This window comes from Eulemur rufifrons, chromosome 19, assembly GCF_041146395.1.
Source record: "Eulemur rufifrons isolate Redbay chromosome 19, OSU_ERuf_1, whole genome shotgun sequence".
Taxonomy (NCBI): domain Eukaryota; kingdom Metazoa; phylum Chordata; class Mammalia; order Primates; family Lemuridae; genus Eulemur; species Eulemur rufifrons.
The window spans coordinates 8,199,131-8,218,557 of NC_091001.1; positions in this window are offsets into that span (position 1 = coordinate 8,199,131).

Sequence of the window (19,427 nt, forward strand, 5' to 3'; positions counted from 1 at the left end):
AGGTGTGTTTGGGTGTGGCACAAATACAAACATGCCTGCGTGTGACTTCTGTGCCTGCCTAGAGACCTTTGTGAGCACCTTTGCTGCACCTGCCTTCCCTGCCCTGCTGCGTGACAACAGTCCAACCAGACAGTGCCTTTTTAGAGGGCTGCTTACTTTTCTCCTTTGACCCAAATCATACCTATCTACTAAAGGACATCAACCAAACAATCCTAGCAGCAAGGTTTTTTCCTTTTTGCTGACTGCGCATTATGCCCTTTTACTCAAATGTAGCTGCTTCCAAGCCTACCAGGTTTTATTTATTTCAGATATTTTGTTTTTCTGCAACTAAAAATTTAAAAATTCATTAAAAAATTCTGGAATACTTAAAACATATTTAAAAAGTAGAGAATAATGTGACAAATAGTTATCCGTATAAAAAATGTAGAGAATAGTACGACGATACTCAGATTTAATAAATTTTTTTGCCGTATTTCTTTTAGAACCTTTTTTTTTTTGTTTATTCATTTTTTCTTTAATCTCATGACAGGTTCTAACCTTCTTTTGAAAGAAAAAAAACTGTTATAGCTATGTCTGAAACCCTGTTCCTTCCATTTTCCCCCTTCCGTTCAGGTAACCGTTGTCCTGAGGTGGTTGTATATGCCTCCCACCTATATTTCTATATGCTTACTGCATATACCCTTATCACCCGTAAATGTATAGAGAATTGTTCTTCAGTGTTTTAAACTTTTATAAATAATATCCTGTATGCTTGTTTACTCAACATTACATTTCTGAGAATCATTCAGACATGTAGCTCTAGTATTATTATATTCATTTCAGAGTCTTCATAGTATTACAGTGTATGAACATGCCACAATTTATCCATTTCCCAACTGAAGGACGTTTTCTGGTTTCATATTTCACTCAGTGCTGCAATGGCCACCTTTGTATATATTTTCTTGAATCCTAGGCTAGAAATGGAATATCTGGGTCACTTTTACTAGACATTGCCACGTTGCCTTTCACTATGGTTCAACCAGTTATTGAACACAATTTTTCAAAAAGTATGTACTATGTACCATGTACTGTTTTAGGTGCCAGGAACACAATAAGGAGCAACACAAAATCCTGCCTTCAAGAGCTTACATTCTACAGAAAGGGAGATAGACCCTAACTAGGTCATACATCAGGTGGCGGAATAAAGCAGGCTGGGGTATCTATAGGGTCCAGGGAATGATCCTTGTGAGCAACTACGGGCAGGGAGCGCCTTGCTGATAAAGGGACATTTCAGTGTAGACTTTAAGGAAGTAAAGGAGTGAACCACGATGATATCTGAGGACAATCTCAGGCAGAGGGAACTGCAAGAGCAGTTGTGGATTCAAAGGGAGGGAATCCCTTTGTAAAGATGGGGCAAATTGCAGCACTATATGCTGGGTGAACTCCCCAAAACGTAAAGTCATTGTGGCTGGAGCAGCCAGTGGAAGGAGGTGAGGCCAGAGAGGTAGTGGGGTCTGGAGTGGGTGGGGGCAGACCAGGCAGTGCCTTGCAATCCACACAGGAATTTGGGTTTATACTTTGAGTGAGAAGGGAATCTTTACAGCTTTCGAGTAAGAGTGCGTGTGCATGATTCTAGCATCTGATTCTAGTCAGATTGGGATGAGGTGGGGGAGGGGATACCAATTATTCATGTGAGAGATGATGATGCCTTTGACTGCCATGGGAGTGGCAGAGGGCATGAGAGGTGCTTTGCTTATGGACGTATTTCAAAGAAAAACCCAACAAAATTTGCTCATGTATTGGATGTAGAGTTTGAACAAAAAACAAAGGAGTTACCAGTTATTCTGGGGATTTTAGCCTGAGCTATTGGAAGAGTAGAAATATCATTTACTGTAATGGGAAAGGATGCAAAAGGAGCAGGTTTGGAGTTTGAAGTAGTGAGGATTCTAGTGTTTGGTTTTCAATAAGAATGATTTAGCAAGTGTTTAGTAGGCAGTTGAATGTGATAGTTCAGGGAAGTCTAGGCTGGAGATAGTAATTGGGGAGCCATTGGCAGACAGATGGTTCTGAAGCCATGGACCAGGGTGAGAGTGCATGGAGTTAAAGAAGAGAAAGGATCTAAGACTGAGTCTTGGGAAAGATAAAGAGGACCCAGAAGGAGACTGGGAAGGAATGCCAGTGAGTTAGCAGGAAATTTGGGGCAGGTGGAGTGGGGAGGGGAAATATGGGGTCCACGAAGCCAAGTAGGAAAACTTTTCAAGATCTTTCAACTCTGTTCAATGCTGCTTATGGTTTACATAAGATGAAAATTGAGAATTGACCATTGGATTTGGCCATGTGGTGATCATTGGTGACCTTGAAAGGAGCTATTTCTCTTGAGTGGTGGGGAAGGAATCCTGACTAGAGTAGACTTGAGAGAATGGGAGGAGGATAATTAGAGAAAGCGAATGAAACAACTTTTTCAAGGAGTTCTGGTGTGTAGAGGAACAAGGAAGAGGAGGTTGTGGATCAGAAGAGAGGGATGTCTGTAAAGATGGAAGATATTGTAGCATTATACGATTATTGTAATAATACACGAGAGCAGAAAAATGTTGATGCAGTAGAGAGAGGATAATTGCAAGAGTGATTTCCTTGAGTAGATGAGCAGGACAGGGATCCAGTGCTTAATGGGGAGGGACTGGCTCTGACACAGAGAGTTTATTCAGAAGGGCAGGGCAAGTGCAGGCAGACTGGTAGTTTTGGTGAAAGTTGTGGAAATGCCCTCTGGTAGCATTTTTTTCCTTGTGAAAATGAAGCATCATCAGCCAAGAATGAAAAAGGGAAGGAGATTTGGGGAGTGTATGAGAAAGGAAAAGGTGGGAGATAGAAGAGTAGGAGAGTGAAGGGGCTGGGGAGGGTGGTAGGGAGGGCAGTGGGATTGCTGCTCCCTCTTCTCCCTCTTGAGTTTGGGCCCCTGGCATGAACTTCAAGTGAGACAATCAGCCTGGATGTGTATTTCTCCAGGTCTGTTCAGCCACTTGAGTTCAGCGTAGTCCAGTGGAGACTTGGATTCAACCTGGGTTAAGTAGGGAGGAGTAAGATAGCTGAGGGTGAATGCAGAAAATGATTAAAAAGAAAGATCATGATCTTGCAGTCTGGTGCAGTAGGCTTGGGGAATTGCTGACATCAGAGGGAAAGAGTTGGAGGTGGGAGCTAGAAAGTGGAATGCTGGCAATAGACATTATGGAAGGGGTGCAGGCAATGGTAATAACAACATCTAGGATATAATAAGGGAATGTGCGACTGAGGTAGGATGCAGGACAAGATCGTTAGATGAGAGAATATCAAAGAATCGAGAGGCAAGAGTAATAGAAAAATCTCTAGATAGCTATTGAAATCACTAGAATTATGAAAGGGATGGTATTGGACTTAATGAGTGGTGCTAGAATACTTGATGAAATGATGGAGCTCAATAGATGATTGCAATCAAAAGGAGTAGGTTTCCGGGGGTGGAGGGAGGAACAGTGATCTGGAAGCGGCAGTGAGAATCTATCAAGAACACCTGCACCCCTGCAGGCCCTGAGGTGTGAGGGGTGCAGTGCGGAAAATAGTGACCACCAGGGGGCGCTGTACTTAGGCTAACGTGTCGGTCTCAGTGCCCTGATCCTCGCGGGGTGGGAATGCAGTCACCTCACGGGCTTTCAAAACGACACTTATGCCTGGCCCCTCAGGGGTGTACAGTGGTGTCTCCTGGTTATCTGAATTGTCTTTTCCTATGTCCTAATGAGGATGCATGCCTTTTCATATGTTTGAGCTATTTCTATTTCCTTTTCTGTTATCCCGCTGTTTATATCCTTTGCTCATCTTCCCACATTGGGTTTGGTAGTCATTTTTGCATTGATTTGTAAGGAATCTTTATGTATTTTGGATATGAACCTTTTTGTGATTATATGTGTTATTAATATTTTCCTCCCTCCTGTAGCTTGTCTTTTTTTTAATTTAGCAGAAAATTTTAGTTTTAATATCAACATTCAATATATACATTATCAATCTTTTTCCTATGGTTTGTGTATTTTATGATAGTGATATTATAATTGTCATGTAACTTATTTCAAAGCTGTTGATAGACACTAATATTTATTTATTCATCTGGAGAAAGATGAAGGGCAGTTTTTTAAAAAGTAAAAATCATCAAAATAATGCTTTGCTTCTGCATAGGGACAATATTTGCTGGCTTTAGACTATGTTATTTTACTTATCCCACTGCAACACTATTTTAAAAAATTAAAAACGTGTAGAGTAAAAAATTCAAACAGGACAAAAAGGCATCATATGGAGAATAAAAATCTTTCTCTCTCCTTTTCTCTCTCAGTTTTCCTGCTCAAAGGTAACAGTTTCTTACATATCCTTTGAGAAAAAAATATTTTTATTCCTGTATCAACACACATAGGTATACCCTCGCATTGGTTTCCTGTGGCTGCCATAACTAATGACCACAAATTGTGTGGCTCAAAACAGCAGAAATTTATTCCCTCACAGTTCTGGAGGCCAGAAGTCCAGCATCGAGGTGTTGGCAGGGTGATGGTCCTCTCCAGCCTCTGGTGGCTCCAGGCAAGCCTTGGCCTGTGGCTGCAGCGCCCCGATCTCTGCCTGTTTGCAAAGGCTCTGCTTCTCTCGGTGTCTCTCTTATGAGAACACAGGATGTCTTCTAAGGCAGCATGGGGTAATGCGGAATCACATAGACACGGGGGGCCCCACACTGCCTGGGTTCGAACCCCAGCCCCACCACTGACTAGCAGTGCAAACCTTGCACCACTACCTCACTGCTCCTGTCTGATAAGTGACAATACTTATCTCATAGCACCTTTATGAGGGTTAAGTGGACTAATGCTTGTAAAGTACTTGTAATAGCGCCTGGCAAGAAGATGACCTACAGGAACGTGTGACAGCCAGATTCCATACAAATGATGTCACACCCTCCACACTGCGCTGCACCTCGCCTTTCTTCACAGCATATCCTGGCAGCTTCCCACTGCAGCATATGAAACATATGACTTGCATGGAATCCTAAACTCCTTACTATTGTGACTGCTCTACTGTGTCAATCACTGTTCGAGCTACTTTAAATTCATTATCTTCCCTAAAAAACCATAAGGACTTCCATTTTGCGGATGAATAAGTGGAGTCTCAATGACGGTAAGGAACGTGCCCCAAGCTGCAGTTTGTCCGTGGCTGAGTGCGGAGCTGAACCCGGTACTGTCTGTTTCTTCTTTGCTCCATGACAGTGCTGTCTTCCCTATTACTTGATTTTTGTGGTTTTCGTCATCCCCTTGAAAATACTTCTCAGAGTTATGACAGCCTTCACAAGAACAGTCTCCTTGTTCCCAAACACCAGTGTTATTAAGCAATACCCCAATGAGACGTGTGCAGTGTGACTGTATCTGCAGTGATGTGTGTGTGTTTTCTTAAGACTTTAGTCCAGTGTTGCTTAAAATTCCATCAGAGCCACAGCTGGTCCCTCTCTCCTCTGCCTGTTTCACAAATCTGGTGTCCCAGTGCCACAGATACCTGCTGCGTGCCAGCTGTCTGTCTCCTTTTGCTGGTGTAGCAGAGATCCGCCCGCTCCCCCGGAGCCAGCCCAGGCCTGAGAAGACTTCCTGTTATGTTTGATGAGTAAGGATGAATCTTACGAAGCTGGCCTTTCTCTTCCTCCTAAAAGCAGAAGTGATTCTTACCCAGATGTCCAACTTTGTCATTGGCCAAATTGTAAGGTCTTAACTTGTTTTCTGTAAAGATGAGATAAGAACTGATCATGTGTTCAGTTCTTCACAGAACCTCAATTAAGAGAGAAGTCTGGGAAATAGAATATTCTTGCTACCTGAAGTCTTTGGTTCACCAGACACCTTTTTGTATCAACCCTTGTTGATATTATGCTAAAATTATTCTATTCAGGGCAGCAGAGTGAGATTCTGTCTCAAAAAATAATAATAATAAAATAAAATAAAATAATTCTAAATGGTCTTTAGAAGATTGATTTTTAAACTAGTCCTGCAGGATCTCAATCTTATTTATTAATCCAGAATTAAAAATGAAAACAGCTAATAAAACCAAATATTGATCAGAATGTAAGGAAACAAGATGCAATTCCTCTTAGGTATCGCTAAATATCAACCTCTAAACTTTCCTTGAAAGTTGATTTTAAAAAAAAATTGTGGACCTAAGCTTATTTTATTTTAAAGTATCTCATCTAGCTAAAATAATGCTCAAAAATTGCTTGATAATGGTAATAGCAATTATTTTGGAAATGTTAAATATGGTGATGATAGAAAACAAGCTAAGTTTAGTAACTTCCCACTCTTGTGACAATTTAACATTCAGCCTGCAAACTCCTGTGGAGAAATATTACTTTAGAAAAATGTTTTTTTCACACTGAAATTTTCATAAGCTGCTTGCTCATATGAATTTAAAAATTTGATTACTGATTTAGTCCGTAGCCCAGAAAAAGCTACCAACTCACATGCTTTGCTCCTGACCTTTGAAAGTGAAATTTATTGAGAGGAGTAATTCCCGTGGGGGCCGACAGATGGCACCACACTGTTCCCAAGATACCGCTTTACTTCAGGACTTGTATTTGTCAAGCCTTTTCAAACGTATTTCCGTGCCTTTACAGGTTATTTTCTCTTCTGAAAATGAAATCTTGGTAAGTAGAAATGATGTTGTAGCTTTTCAAATCATGACGCGAGTGTTTCAAATAAGCAAGAAAATGCTAATTATTATAGGAAATAGGTAACATTTCCTTGAAGTTTTTGTAGAATGATTTGAAGTGTTTTTTTAAATGCTGCGAATGTCCTTTGACTTGCACAAGAAAGGTAAAAAGTAGCTTATCTTTATGGCTATCTTGAAAAGATAGAAAACAACTAGCACTTGCAGTGAAAGTTGAGGAAAAAACTCATTTATTTCTTTTGCTTTGATCTACTACATTTTCTCTTTTCACCTTTTCCTAGTTTCTTGTTTTTTAATAACATTTAACAGTAATTTATGCCACTGATCAGTACCTTTATGTTATACATTTTTATAGTAGCCATGTGTGTTTCATCTCCTCTGTCACTTGGTAATGTAATAGTTTATTGGTCTGTATCTGTCACTAATGCATAAGCTTTCTGAAAGCAGGAATTGTCAGTTCTATTTGTATTTATATCCCCAGCCCGTAGTGCCGAGCCTGGACGCTGGCACAAAGCAGACTCTGTATAAACATTTATTAAATGAAGGAAGTGGCAGGGACCAAGCTCTTTGTAATGTTGAATGCTACACAGGTGCCTGGCACTTGCCTTCCTCCAGGTCTCTCACCTTAAGTTTGACAAATGAACTATGTTTCTCTTGCAAATTTGTTGACTTGATTATGGAATCTCCTTCACTTACCTCACTTAATGTTTTTTTCTGACCTCTCCCTTCTTGTAGTTGTAATTTGTATAGATCTCATCCCTCGTTGTTTTTTTTTTTTTTCTGAAATAGAGCTTATTTCATCTTTTATCCTTGTCCTTCTCATTTGATGCATTAAAAAAACAGCTTTTTCTTGTTATCTTTTTACTTCCTTTAAAAAACTGTGAACTCTCTAATCTTTCACTCTTTCTTCCCCCTTTCCCCCTTCTTTGTTTCCCTCTTAAATATAAAAGTTACTGGCTTGCTCATCAACATTTCTGTTTTGTGGGAGGGTGTTAGAAGGAAGCTGATCAACTTTTCACATAGTGGCTGAATTTCAGTCCCCTGAACACAGACATAAAGTGGCGCCAGGGGGTGGTGGGCACTGGAAGGTGGGTCCCCATCTGTGAAAGTCAGTTACCTACCATCATGTAGAAGTTCTCTGTCTTTATATTTTAATATTCCAAATAATACAAGCATATTTCTTTAAATATAAAATATTTTTACATTTGCTATATTTAAAGACAACTCTCAAATTGTCTTAAGATAACTTTTTCAGATCATAACAGATGTTGAAAATTAGAAATTTTAGAAATATTTAAAAGTATAAGAAAGAAAATTAAATTCATCTATAATTCAGAGATTCAGAGATAATCACTATCAGCATTTGATATATTTTTTCACATTCTTTTGTCCCCTAGGCTTTGTGTATATGTCAGTTTTTAACCATATTTTATGAAATTAGAGTCCTACTACATGTGCAATTTTGTAATCTTTTATTCACTTAACATTATATTGTAGTCGTTTTTTTCCAACATGCAATATTTGAGGCTGCATGCTGTTCCATGTTATGGGTCTACCATAACTGATTTAACAATTTTCTACATAAGACATTCTGATTTTTTCAATTTTTCATGTCATCAGTGTCCTCATAGTCATATTACATTTTTGTGTATATCTCTGATTATTTCTCTAGAAAATTCCTAGATGTGAAATTGCTAAAATAAAAGGAGGTATATTTTTAAGAAATTTATGTAAACTACCAAATTGCCCTTTAGAAAGGTTGTACTAATTTTTCATTCCTGCCTAAGTAGTAAATGAGAGTTCTTGTTTTAGTTCTCATCTACCAACACTGGGTATTATATTTTTGAATTTTCCAAATTTGGTATGTGAAAAAAATCATACCTTTAAAAAAAATATTTTAAGGAACAAAAATTCTCATTTGATTCACTTTATCTTTTTATACTTAAATATCTTAAAGTAAAAATTATAAATATTCTGGAAACATATTCCTAAATGCTTTATTTTGTATCTCTAAAAAAGTATATTTTCCTAAATAGCCAAATAACATTATCAAAAATTAAAATTTATTCTTTTTTTTTTTTTTTTTTTGAGACAGAGTCTCACTCTGTTGCCCAGGCTAGAGTGCAGTGGCGTCAGCCTAGCTCACAGCAACCTCAGACTCCTGGGCTCAAGTGATCCTCCTGCCTCAGCCTCCTGAGTAGCTGGGACTACAGGCATGCGTCACTATGCCCAGCTAATTTTTTTAAATATATATGCATATATATATTTAGTTGTCCAGCTAATTTCTTTCTATTTTTTTTTTTTTTTTTTTTTGTAGAGACAGGGTCTTGCTCTTGCTCAGGCTGGTCTCCAATTTCTGAGCTCAAACCATCCGCCCGCCTTGGCCTTCCAGAGAGCTAGGATTACAGGCGTGAGCCACCATGCCTGGCCAAAATTTATTCTTAATAATACCTAATAACTAGTCTATCTTAGAAATCCCCCCTTTATTATTAAATATCATCTAGATGTTATGTGCTATTTAGTTTTAACATGTATTTTTACTTTTTGTGAGATTGGACATTATACATATTATTGGCTATTGTTTTTTAGCAAATAATATACTGTACTTAATTTTTAATGTTGAAAATTTGGGAAATACAGGTAAAAACTAAGAGGAAAACAAAACTACCCTGTAATCTTATCATGCACAGATAATCACTGTTAATATCTTGGTATGTGTCTTACTAATTTTTCCACGTGTGTACATATTTACTTAGATCTTTTCTTATAAACTGTTTTTTGTCACCTACATGGAGATAGAAGATTTTTCTCATGGAATTAGATTTTTATTTTATTATTTTTAAAGGCCACTTAGTAATACTTCTTTATATGGAGATTTTATAATTTATTTGACAACCTGCTCTTTTAGGCCAATTAGCTTTCTTTTTCAAAAATAATTTATCTTGTGCTGGCCACTTTATTGTACTCTTCTACTAGTGCTAACAGTGTTTCAGTTGCTTCTCATGGGTTTTCCTCGTTGACAATCTTATGATCTAAAAATAATGATAATTTTATTTCTCCCTCCCCATATTTCTTCCTGTCATTTTTTCCCCCTTATGATAGTGGCCAGAACTTCTAGTAAGTTAATAGTGTGCCCTCTGGACACTGACTTTAACAGGAAGCCTTGTGTTTGGATATTGGCTGAAGTTAAATATTTGAGATATTCTTTATCAAATATCTTTTAAATATCTAGTTTAAAGTTGTATTTTTAATCAAAGATGAGTGTTGAATTTTGTCAAGTAGATTTTTGACATTTATGGAGATGCTCCTCTGTCTTTCTCCTTTGACCTATTCCTATGAATTGTAGTCATAGATTTGCTAATCATAGACCATTTTTACAATCCCAGAAACACCCTAATTACTCAATGGGTTATTCCTTCAGGACACAGCTAGATTAATTGGGCTTTCTTCATTCTGAGCTTCTACCCCTTCCTAACAAATGACTGAAATTTATCCCTTTTATTGTATTTTCTAATAATTACTCTTAATTTTATAACATGCATACTCAAACTTATGTTTTCTAACATCTTGAGTTAATTGGTATCTACAGCTTCCTCTCAATCAAACAAGGATCTTAACATGCTTTTAGAGCATTTTCTCCTTCTCCCCCCACCATCTGCCAATTCCCTAGTTATCATTGGCAGTTGTAGCTCCAGATTTTTATTAAAATTGTTGTCATCAATACTTACTGGTACTTAACAGTAAATTTTACTACTTTGCTAAGTATTCCTTCTTGCATCCCATTTTTTTTTTTTCTGGAGTCAATTTCTTTTCAGAGGAGAGACTATCCTCAGGGAATTCAGATATGGATCTGTCTTCCATGTCTCTTAGCATTTCTTTTGTATATTCCATCTCTTTGGCCGCCTGTGCTGAGTTTTGGGGAAAATTCCTCTTCCTGATCTTCACTAGTTTTCTAATCAGTGGTGTCATTTTGCAATTCAGCTCATCCAACAAGCTTTCCATTTCAATTATTAAGTTTTTAATTTTTATGATTCCTACTCCATTCTTTTTTTAGAATCTTGCCTCTTTTTGCAGATATCTATTTGTTAGAAATGCCTGTTCTGCTCTTTTATTTCTGTTTTGTTGGGTGTTAACTTCTGTCGCATCATGAGTTTGGTGCCTTTCTATCACAGCGTTTGCTTTCTGCAGTGTCATGCCTCTTGGTTGTGCAACCCAAATTGTGTTTAGGGCTCCTTGTGAAAGTGTTTGTTGATCTGTTTTTACAGCCTGTTTGTTAGGATGGTGGATCGAACTAGTATGTACTAATATTCTACTACTGTTATAACAAATCATCACAAACTTTGTGGCTTAAAATAATATACATTTATTACCTTATAGTTCCCTAGGGTAGAAGACTGACAGCTCTTGTTAGGCAAGGCAGGGGTTGTCAATGCTGCATTCTTTCTGGAGCCTCTAGGGGAAAATCCCTTTACTTGCCTTTTTGAGCTTCTAGAAGCTGCCCACATTTCTTGGCTCATGGCCCCTTCCTTGATCTTCAAAGCCAGCAATTGTGGGTCAAGTCCTTCTCATGTCATATTACCCTGACCTCCTCTGACCTTCTCTTCCCCTTGTAAAGATGCTTGTGATTACATTGGGCCCACCCAAATAATCCAGAATAATCTTCCCATTTTAAGATCACCTGATTAGCAACCTCAGTTTCATCTGCAACATGAGTTCCCCTTTTCCATGCAACACAGCGTATTCACAAGGTCTAGGGATTAGAAAGTGGACATCTTTGGAAGGCTAGTATTCTGTCCATCATAGTCCAATCTCTTTATGAATTTCAGAGACTTTTCCTGGTTTCAGTTCCCTAAGGTCCTCTTGCTTTTTAGTTCATGATGGAGATTTTATTTATATATATGTAATATATATATAATTTAAAAATATATTTAAATTAATTAATTTTAAAAATATTTTAAAAAATTTTTGGTCATTTTAGGGATTTAGGGCAAGAAGAGGAGGCTGGAGCATGTGCAAACCACCCTCCTGACTTTCATAATTTTTAATGTTTGTATTTGAAAATGTGATTTTCTTGATCCAGAATTTATTTAGAACATTTTAAAAAGTGGTTTAAAAAGTTTCTGTTGTGGTCAGAAATATGCCTTTTATAATTTCTGTTTGGGGATATTTATTTAAAAATATATTTGATCTAATAAACAATCAATTTTAGTAAATGCCTGTATGAACCCTCAGAAGTTACATATACAGTATTTTCTTTTGGCAGAGTACAAAGTTTACAAGTTTCTGTTAAATCTTCTATTAATTATTTTATTTGACCAATAGAAATATACTAAATACTTTCACAATCAATGTCTCCTTGTGTTTTTAACATGTTTTACTTCATAAATTTTGATGCAGTGTTATTTGCTGCAGAGGTGTTCTTATATATTTTGGCTTCATTTTGAGCTATTTGTTTTGATTGTATAACCAGTATGAAGTATAGCTTCTCCTTTCCCCACTGTCCCGTTCTCTGGTACTTCAACCTAATGGAGTATTATATACACAAACTGCAGTTCCTGGTGAATACAGCTACCAGTATTCCTGTCACCGCCCCTAGGTACAAGTATTATTGTATGGGCTACACCTCTCAGAATGCAGTGTGCCCCTCCTTCCCTGCCTCTCATTCAGTTCTTACCTGGTAGAGTCCAGCACTAAGTGTAGACCCTGAGGGGCCTTGGGGTGTGGTAGTCCGTGGAAGGAAAACGCAGCATGCTGATCCACTCATATCAGTACCACTGGGGTCAAAGGAATGCTGCCTAATTACTGATCAGGTACTGGCTGGTACACATCCTTGGTGTGGGACTCAGAGACAGACAGAGAGAGGGACAAAGTTTCTTCCTGCCTGTCATCAGGGAGTCTGTCTTCCTGAAGCAAAGCTTGAGTGTCCCAGGCTTTCCTTAATACAGCTCCAGTTACTTCTTCATGCGTGAAGAGGCCCCTGGATCCGGCCATCAGGTTTCCATCCTTCTTTGCTTTCGGTGGCAAGGTGCATTTTCAAATGTTTGTGTGTCTTCACGGATGTTTTGATGGGCAATGGGAGAGGTTATATAGGGGAAGCTTTTAACTATATTCCATTTTGTAATAAAAGTTCCCTAACTAAAGTTTTCACTCTTCCAAAAAATGTTTGGTTGAAGCCCTCCTCATCTCTTGACTGTTTTAGTTTTCCAGTATATCCTCTGGTGATGAAAAGTAGGTCCTTTTGTAAATAAAACTGAGTAACAGTGAGCAGTGAGAATCTGCTGTCCATTATTCCTGCAGCACAAGGCTCTACTTAAGAAATGTGGTTTCCTGCTTTTGTCCCCCAAGAGCACATGGATGCTTTTCTCTGCAGAACAGAGCCTGGAAGGGGTCTGAGCCAGCCTGGAAGCTCCAACCCTTTGTCCAGTCACAAACATTGGCTTATACACCTGCCTCCATGCCTCAGCCAGGTAATCTTTTCTTGTTCACTGAATACTGTCATGAACATCAATGTCTATAATCTGTTGTAATGCAATGAGGCCTTCTGTGGCCTGAGAAAGTAGTTATCTCTTACATAAAGCAACTTTAGCCTGACATACCTTCTGAGTTCTTCAATGTACCTTTTTTCTGAGACAGGGTCTTGCTCTGTTGCCCAGGCTGGAGTGCAGTGGCATCATCATAGCTCACTGCAACCTCAAACTCCTGGGCTCAAGTGATCCTTGTGCCTCAGCCTCCCGAATAGCCACAGACACATGCCATCACACCTGGCTAATTTTTTTTTCTAATGTTTTGTAGAGATCGTGGTCTTGCTCTTGCTTAGACTGGTCTCAAACTCCTGGCCTCAAGCAATCCTCCCACCTCGGCTTCCCAAAGGACTAAGATTACAGGCGTGAGGCACTGTGCCCAGCCTCAATGTACTTTTTAACATCTCTCTATCTTCTCCCATTTTTTCACTATGTCAACTGTTGGAACTTGAGGTTTTCAGATTATCAAATGCTGAATCATGTCTCCCTGAATTTGTTGCTTCTGGTCCAATGTAGGTTGGAAAAATGCTTATCCGTTTTCATGAAAATTGTGTCAAAAAAGGAGATTCCATGACTAAAGAAATTTTCTAAGATGAAATACAGTGGAGTATATATATCTTTGCTATGGTCTGAATATTTGTGTCGCCCCCCCCCCAAATTCATATGCTGAAACCTGATCCCCAATGTGATGATACAGGAGATGGGGCCTTTGGAAGGTGATTGGGTCATGAGGATGAACAGTCCGAATGCCACTGTGGGATTTAGACAACCATGGAGCCTGTTTGGCCATGCGGGCTGGTACACGGAGGTGTGCTGGCTTCTGTCCCCTGTGAGGGCTCACAGATGCTTTTCTGTGCAGATCAGAGCCTGACCAAAGTAGCCTCCTGAGTGTATGTCTGAGTTTCTGGGACTAGCTCCTTGTTTCCGTTTTGTACAATTGTAGTCCCACCCCCTTTTCCCAGTCACAAACATGGGGTCTGGGTTCATGTGCCTACTACCACCCCTCAGCCAGTTATAAGCGCCAGGTTTGATCTGCATTAATTAGACCTCTTCCAGTGGCTCCGTGAACAGCGTTATCATTTCTGCCTGGCCACCTGTAGCTAGTTTTGGTCAGGCGGAATTCATGGAGGAGAAGAGGGTCGGTAGTTCTTCCTTATGACGTGGACTCGGACTCATTCCAGTCCTCATGTGCCCTCATGAAAGGATTTATGCATGTCGTCTTCTGGCTGGCTTTAGCCAGCAAGCTGCAGCTGCATCCGCCTCCTGGCTGGGCCTCAGTGTCTTGTCACCCAGCTTCCTCCCTGTACTTTTCTTCTCACGCTGCCTTGGACAAAATGAGCTGAGTGTCTGAAAGTAGGATTTGGGCCATAATCCCAAAAGACACAATCCCAAATGCCGTAATTCTGAATGTGGAAACCCTGGAAGATCAAAGTCCCAAAAATATTATTCTGAAAACAAATTTTAAAGATTCTTTAAAAGACATTTATTTAGATTTTGAAAAACATAAAAATACAACATAACACTTCATAGACCACATCACACAATGAAATAGACAATAATAACATACATATTTTTGCAAACATAAACATTTAGGTGTACTAATGACAGTCACATGGGTATAGCAGTGGTGAGTAGCTTTTCCCAGTTCAGTATGATGTGAGCTGTGAGTTTGTCATATATGGCCTTTATTGTGTTGAGGTATGGTACTTCTATACCTAATTTGTTGTGAGTTTTTATCATGAAGAGATGTTGAATTTTATCAAATGCTTTTTCCATATCTATTGAGATGACCATGTGGTTTTTGTCCTTCATTCTGTTGATGTGGTGGATCACATTTATTGATTTGTGTATGTTGAACCATCCTTGCATCCCTGTAATAAATCCCACTTGATCATGGTGTATTACCTCTTTGATATGCTATAGGATTCAGTTTGCTAGTATTTTGAGTATTTTTGCATCTGTGTTTATAAGGGATATTGGCCCATGGTTTCCTTCTGAGCATGTGTTTTTGTGTGGTAATGCTGGCTTTGTAGAATGAATTAGGAAGAATTCCTTTGTCTTCAATTTTTTGGTATAGTTTTAGAAAAATTGGTATTAGTTCCTTTTTAAAAGTTTAATAAAAAGCAGTCATCCAGTCCTTAGCTTTTGTTGGCAGACTTTTTGTTACTGATTCAATCTTGTTACTTATTATTGGTTTGTTTTATTTATTGGGTAGTTTCTCTTTTTTTCTTGGTTATTCTAGCTAAAGGTTTATCAATTTTAACTTTTCAAAAAAACCAATTTTTGTTTCATTAATTCTTTGTATTTTTTAGTCTCTATTTTGTTTAATTCTGCTCTGATCTTTATTATTTCTTTCTTTCTACTAATTTTGGATTTGATTCCTTCTTGCTTTTCTAGTTTCTTGAAGTGGATTATTAGGTTGTTTATTTGAAGTCTTTCTACTTTCTTGATGAAGGTGTTTATTGCCATAAACTTCCCTCTTACCTCTCCTTTGCTGTATTGCATAGGTTTTGGTATGTTGTGTATCCATTTTCATTTGTTTCAAGGAGTTTTTTTATTTCTTTTAAAATTTTTTCATTGACTTATGGTTATTCAGGAGCATGATGTTTAATTTCCATGTATTTGTATAGTTTCCCATGTTCCTCTTGCTATTGATTTCTATTTTTATTCCATTATGGAACCTGTTTACATTCAAGGTTATTATTGATAATTGAACATTTATTTCTGTCACTAGACTGTTTTCTGGTTGTTTTATGTATCCTTTGTTCCTTTTTTCGTCTTATTGCTTATCATTGCGGTTTGATGGTTTTCTCTAGTGGTAACATTTGATTCCTTTCTCTTTCTCATTTATGTATATGCTCTACCAGTAAATTTTATACTTTGTGTTTTCCTGATGGTAGATATCATCCTTTTGCTTTCAGATGTAGGACTCCCTTAAGCACTTCTTATAGGGCTGATCTGGTGGTGATGAATACCCTCAGTTTTTGCTTTTCTGGGAAAGACTTTATTTCTCCTTAATTTTTTAAAATATTTTTTTCTTTTAGCTTCTGACCATATACTGCATGATCTCCTTTGTTTCTTAAGGATACCTTAGCTATATATAGTATTCTTACTTAGCAGTTTTTTTGCTTTCAGCACTTTGAATATGTCATCCCATTCTCTCATGGCCTGTAAGGTTTCTGCTGGAGAAATATGTTGATCTAAAGGGGATTCCCTTACATTTGACTTGAAGCTTTTCTCTTGCTGTTTTTAGGATTATGTCTTTGTCTTTGACTTTTGACAATTTGACTATGATGTGCTTTAGAGAGGATATTTTAGGGCTAAATCTATTTGGGAATTTTTTCACATTCCTATATCAAAACATTGGAAGAGATAGACATCCTATATATTTCATTAAATAGGTTTTCTGTGCCTTTTCCAGTCTCTTCTCCTGTAACTCCCCAAATGTGAATTTTGTTTGCTTAATGGTGTGTCATATGTCACATAGGCTTTTTAAATTCTTTTTAATTCTTTATTCTTTTTGTTTTTTCTTTTTATTTTGTCTGACTGTGTTATTTCAAAAGACCTGTCTTCAAGTTCAGAAATTCTTTCTCCTGCTCAATCTAGTCTCTTACTGGAGTTCAAGATTGTATTTTTTATTTCATTCATTGAATTCTTCTATTCCAATTTCTGGTTGGTTTTTTTTTATGACATCTATCTCTTTGTTGAATTTCTCATTCAGATCATGAATTGTTTTCTTGATTTCTTTGTATGTGTTCTCTTGTATCTCACTGAGTTTCTTTAACATCATTGTTTCAAATTCTTTTTCAGGTATTTCATAGATTTCCTTTTCATTGGGACATATTACTGGAGAATTATTATGTTCCTTTGGAAGTGTCATGTTTCCTTGCTTTTTCATGTTTCTTGTGTCTTTATGCTGATATATGTGCATCTGATGTAATAGTTGCTTTTTCCAATTTTATGGTTTGGCTTTTATATGGAAAGATGTTTTCCTATAGATGTATTTATAGTGTTAGTTGGGTAGGGTACTATGGCTTCCATTCTGGGTGGGCACAGGGGTGTTGTATTTGTATGATTACTTTGGCTATAATCAGTATCACTGATGTTTATGAACTCCTCAGTGGCTTAGGCAATTGTTAGCAGAAGCTGTGGCAAGGCTTTGCTGGGGACAAGGATGACAAGGGTGCCTGTCCTCAGGCACAGTGTTGGTGGCATTGGGCTGAGCATGCTGGTCCTCAAGCCCCTGGGCAGGAGGTCTTTGGGCCTCCAAGAGGCTTACTTAGGTGCCTTCAGTGGCAGTGATGTGCCAGGTGTTTGAGCAGGTCCTTGGGCCCCTGGGTGATGTGCATAGCATTGGCAGTAGCAGCAGTGGTGGTGGTCCAACCTTTGGGCCTCAAAGTGCTGGCAAAGGTACCAACAGTGGTGGTTTCATGCTTGGTGGGCCAATCCCTGGAGCCCCAGGTGGCATGCATGGGTGGGTATCAGTAGCAGTAGTGGTGTGTAGGTGCTGGCAGTAGAGGGTGGGGAAGACTTGTCCTCAGGCCTCCTGAAGGTGCATGCAGGTTAGCAGTGGCCTCACCACATGGAGGGGACAGGGTTGTTGTCAGTGATAGCAGCCCTGAGTGTGTGCCTCTTAGGCTTTGGGGAGTTGATGCTTCAGCTCCCTTTGTCCTAGGGGCAGCCTCCCTAGTGCACCACACTGCCTATTCCCAGGGGTGTAGGACATCACATGGGCTAGAGTGCTGGGGACTTGGTTGTACTGCTGGGTTTAGCTGGCATCATGATGCTTCAGCCATCTGAGTGGATATAGGGGGATGTCAGCGAGGTTTCTGGGATGTGGAGATTTAGGAGCTGCAGGGCTTCAGAGGAGGATATAGTCTGATGGAGTCTGGGCTCTCAAAATGGCATTGTGCTGCAGCTGCTTGGGTCTCCGGCGGTGTGTGGGGGACCCAGAGTGAATTCCCTCTCAGGAACAGTGCTGTTTCATGGGCTCCAAGCAGCTTCCTATATTATTCTCAGGGCCCATAAGGGCTGAGGGGCTCTCCCGTGGCTTGGATTGCAGTAGTCCATGGTGGGAATGTGGACTGCTGGGGATCTCTCGCTTATCCTTTCCCTGGAATGGGGAGTTCCTCTTGGCTTCAAGCTGATCCTGGCTGGGCTGGCTACTTTGCTCCCCTCTTCTTCCATGCCTCAGAGGTTCTCTGTCACTTCCCTGCTGAATTCCAATGTTCTCTCTTAAAATCTCTATTTGACGTGTGGTTATCTAATCACTGTTTTGGTCCTTCTTTGTGGAGAAAGGAAGTGCTGGGTGCCTCTATGCAGTTATCTTGAAGCCCCTCCTTTTATTGTTGAATAATATTTTATTGTATGAATGTACCAGTTTATCTTTTTATGTGTTGAAAGATATCTGTTGCTTCCAATAAGCTTCTATAAACATCCACATGTAGGTTTTTGTGTAGACAGAAGTTTTCAATTCATTTGAGTAAATACCTAGGAGTGTGATTGCTAGATCATATGGTAAGACCATGCTTAGCTTTGTAAGAAACCATCAGATTGTTTTCCAAAGTGGTTATGCCATTTTTCTTTCCAACCAACAATGAAAGAGAGTTCCTGTTGCTCCACATCCTCACCAACATTTAATGATGTTTTGGGATTTTAGCCATTTTCATAGGTGTGTAGTGGTATCTCATTGTTATTTTAATTTTCAATTCCCTGATATATGATGTTGAGTATCTTTTCATATGTGTATTGCTATTTGTATATCTTCTTCGGTGTAGTGTCTATTCAGAGGTTTTGCCCATTTTAAAATTAGGTTGTTTGTTTTCTTATTGTAGAGTTAAGAGTTCTTGATTTCAGAATCAAATCCTTATCAAATATGTGTTTTGCAAATATTTTCTCCCAGTCTGTGGTTTGTCTTTTCACTCTCTTAGCAGTATCTTTTGCAAAGAAGAACATTCTAATTTTAATGGAGTACAACTTAACAGGGTTTTCTTTCTTGGTTATGTTTTTAATATGGTATCTAAAACATCATCACTAAACCCAAAGTCACTTAGATTTTCTCCTATTACCTCTTCTAGAAGTTTTATAATTTTACATTTTACATTTAGGTCAGTGGTTCATTTTGAGCTAATTTTTGTGAAAACTATAAGGTCTGTGTCTAGATTTTTTTTTTTTCTTTTGGCATGTGGATGTCTAGTTTTTCCAGCACTGTTTACTGAAAAGACT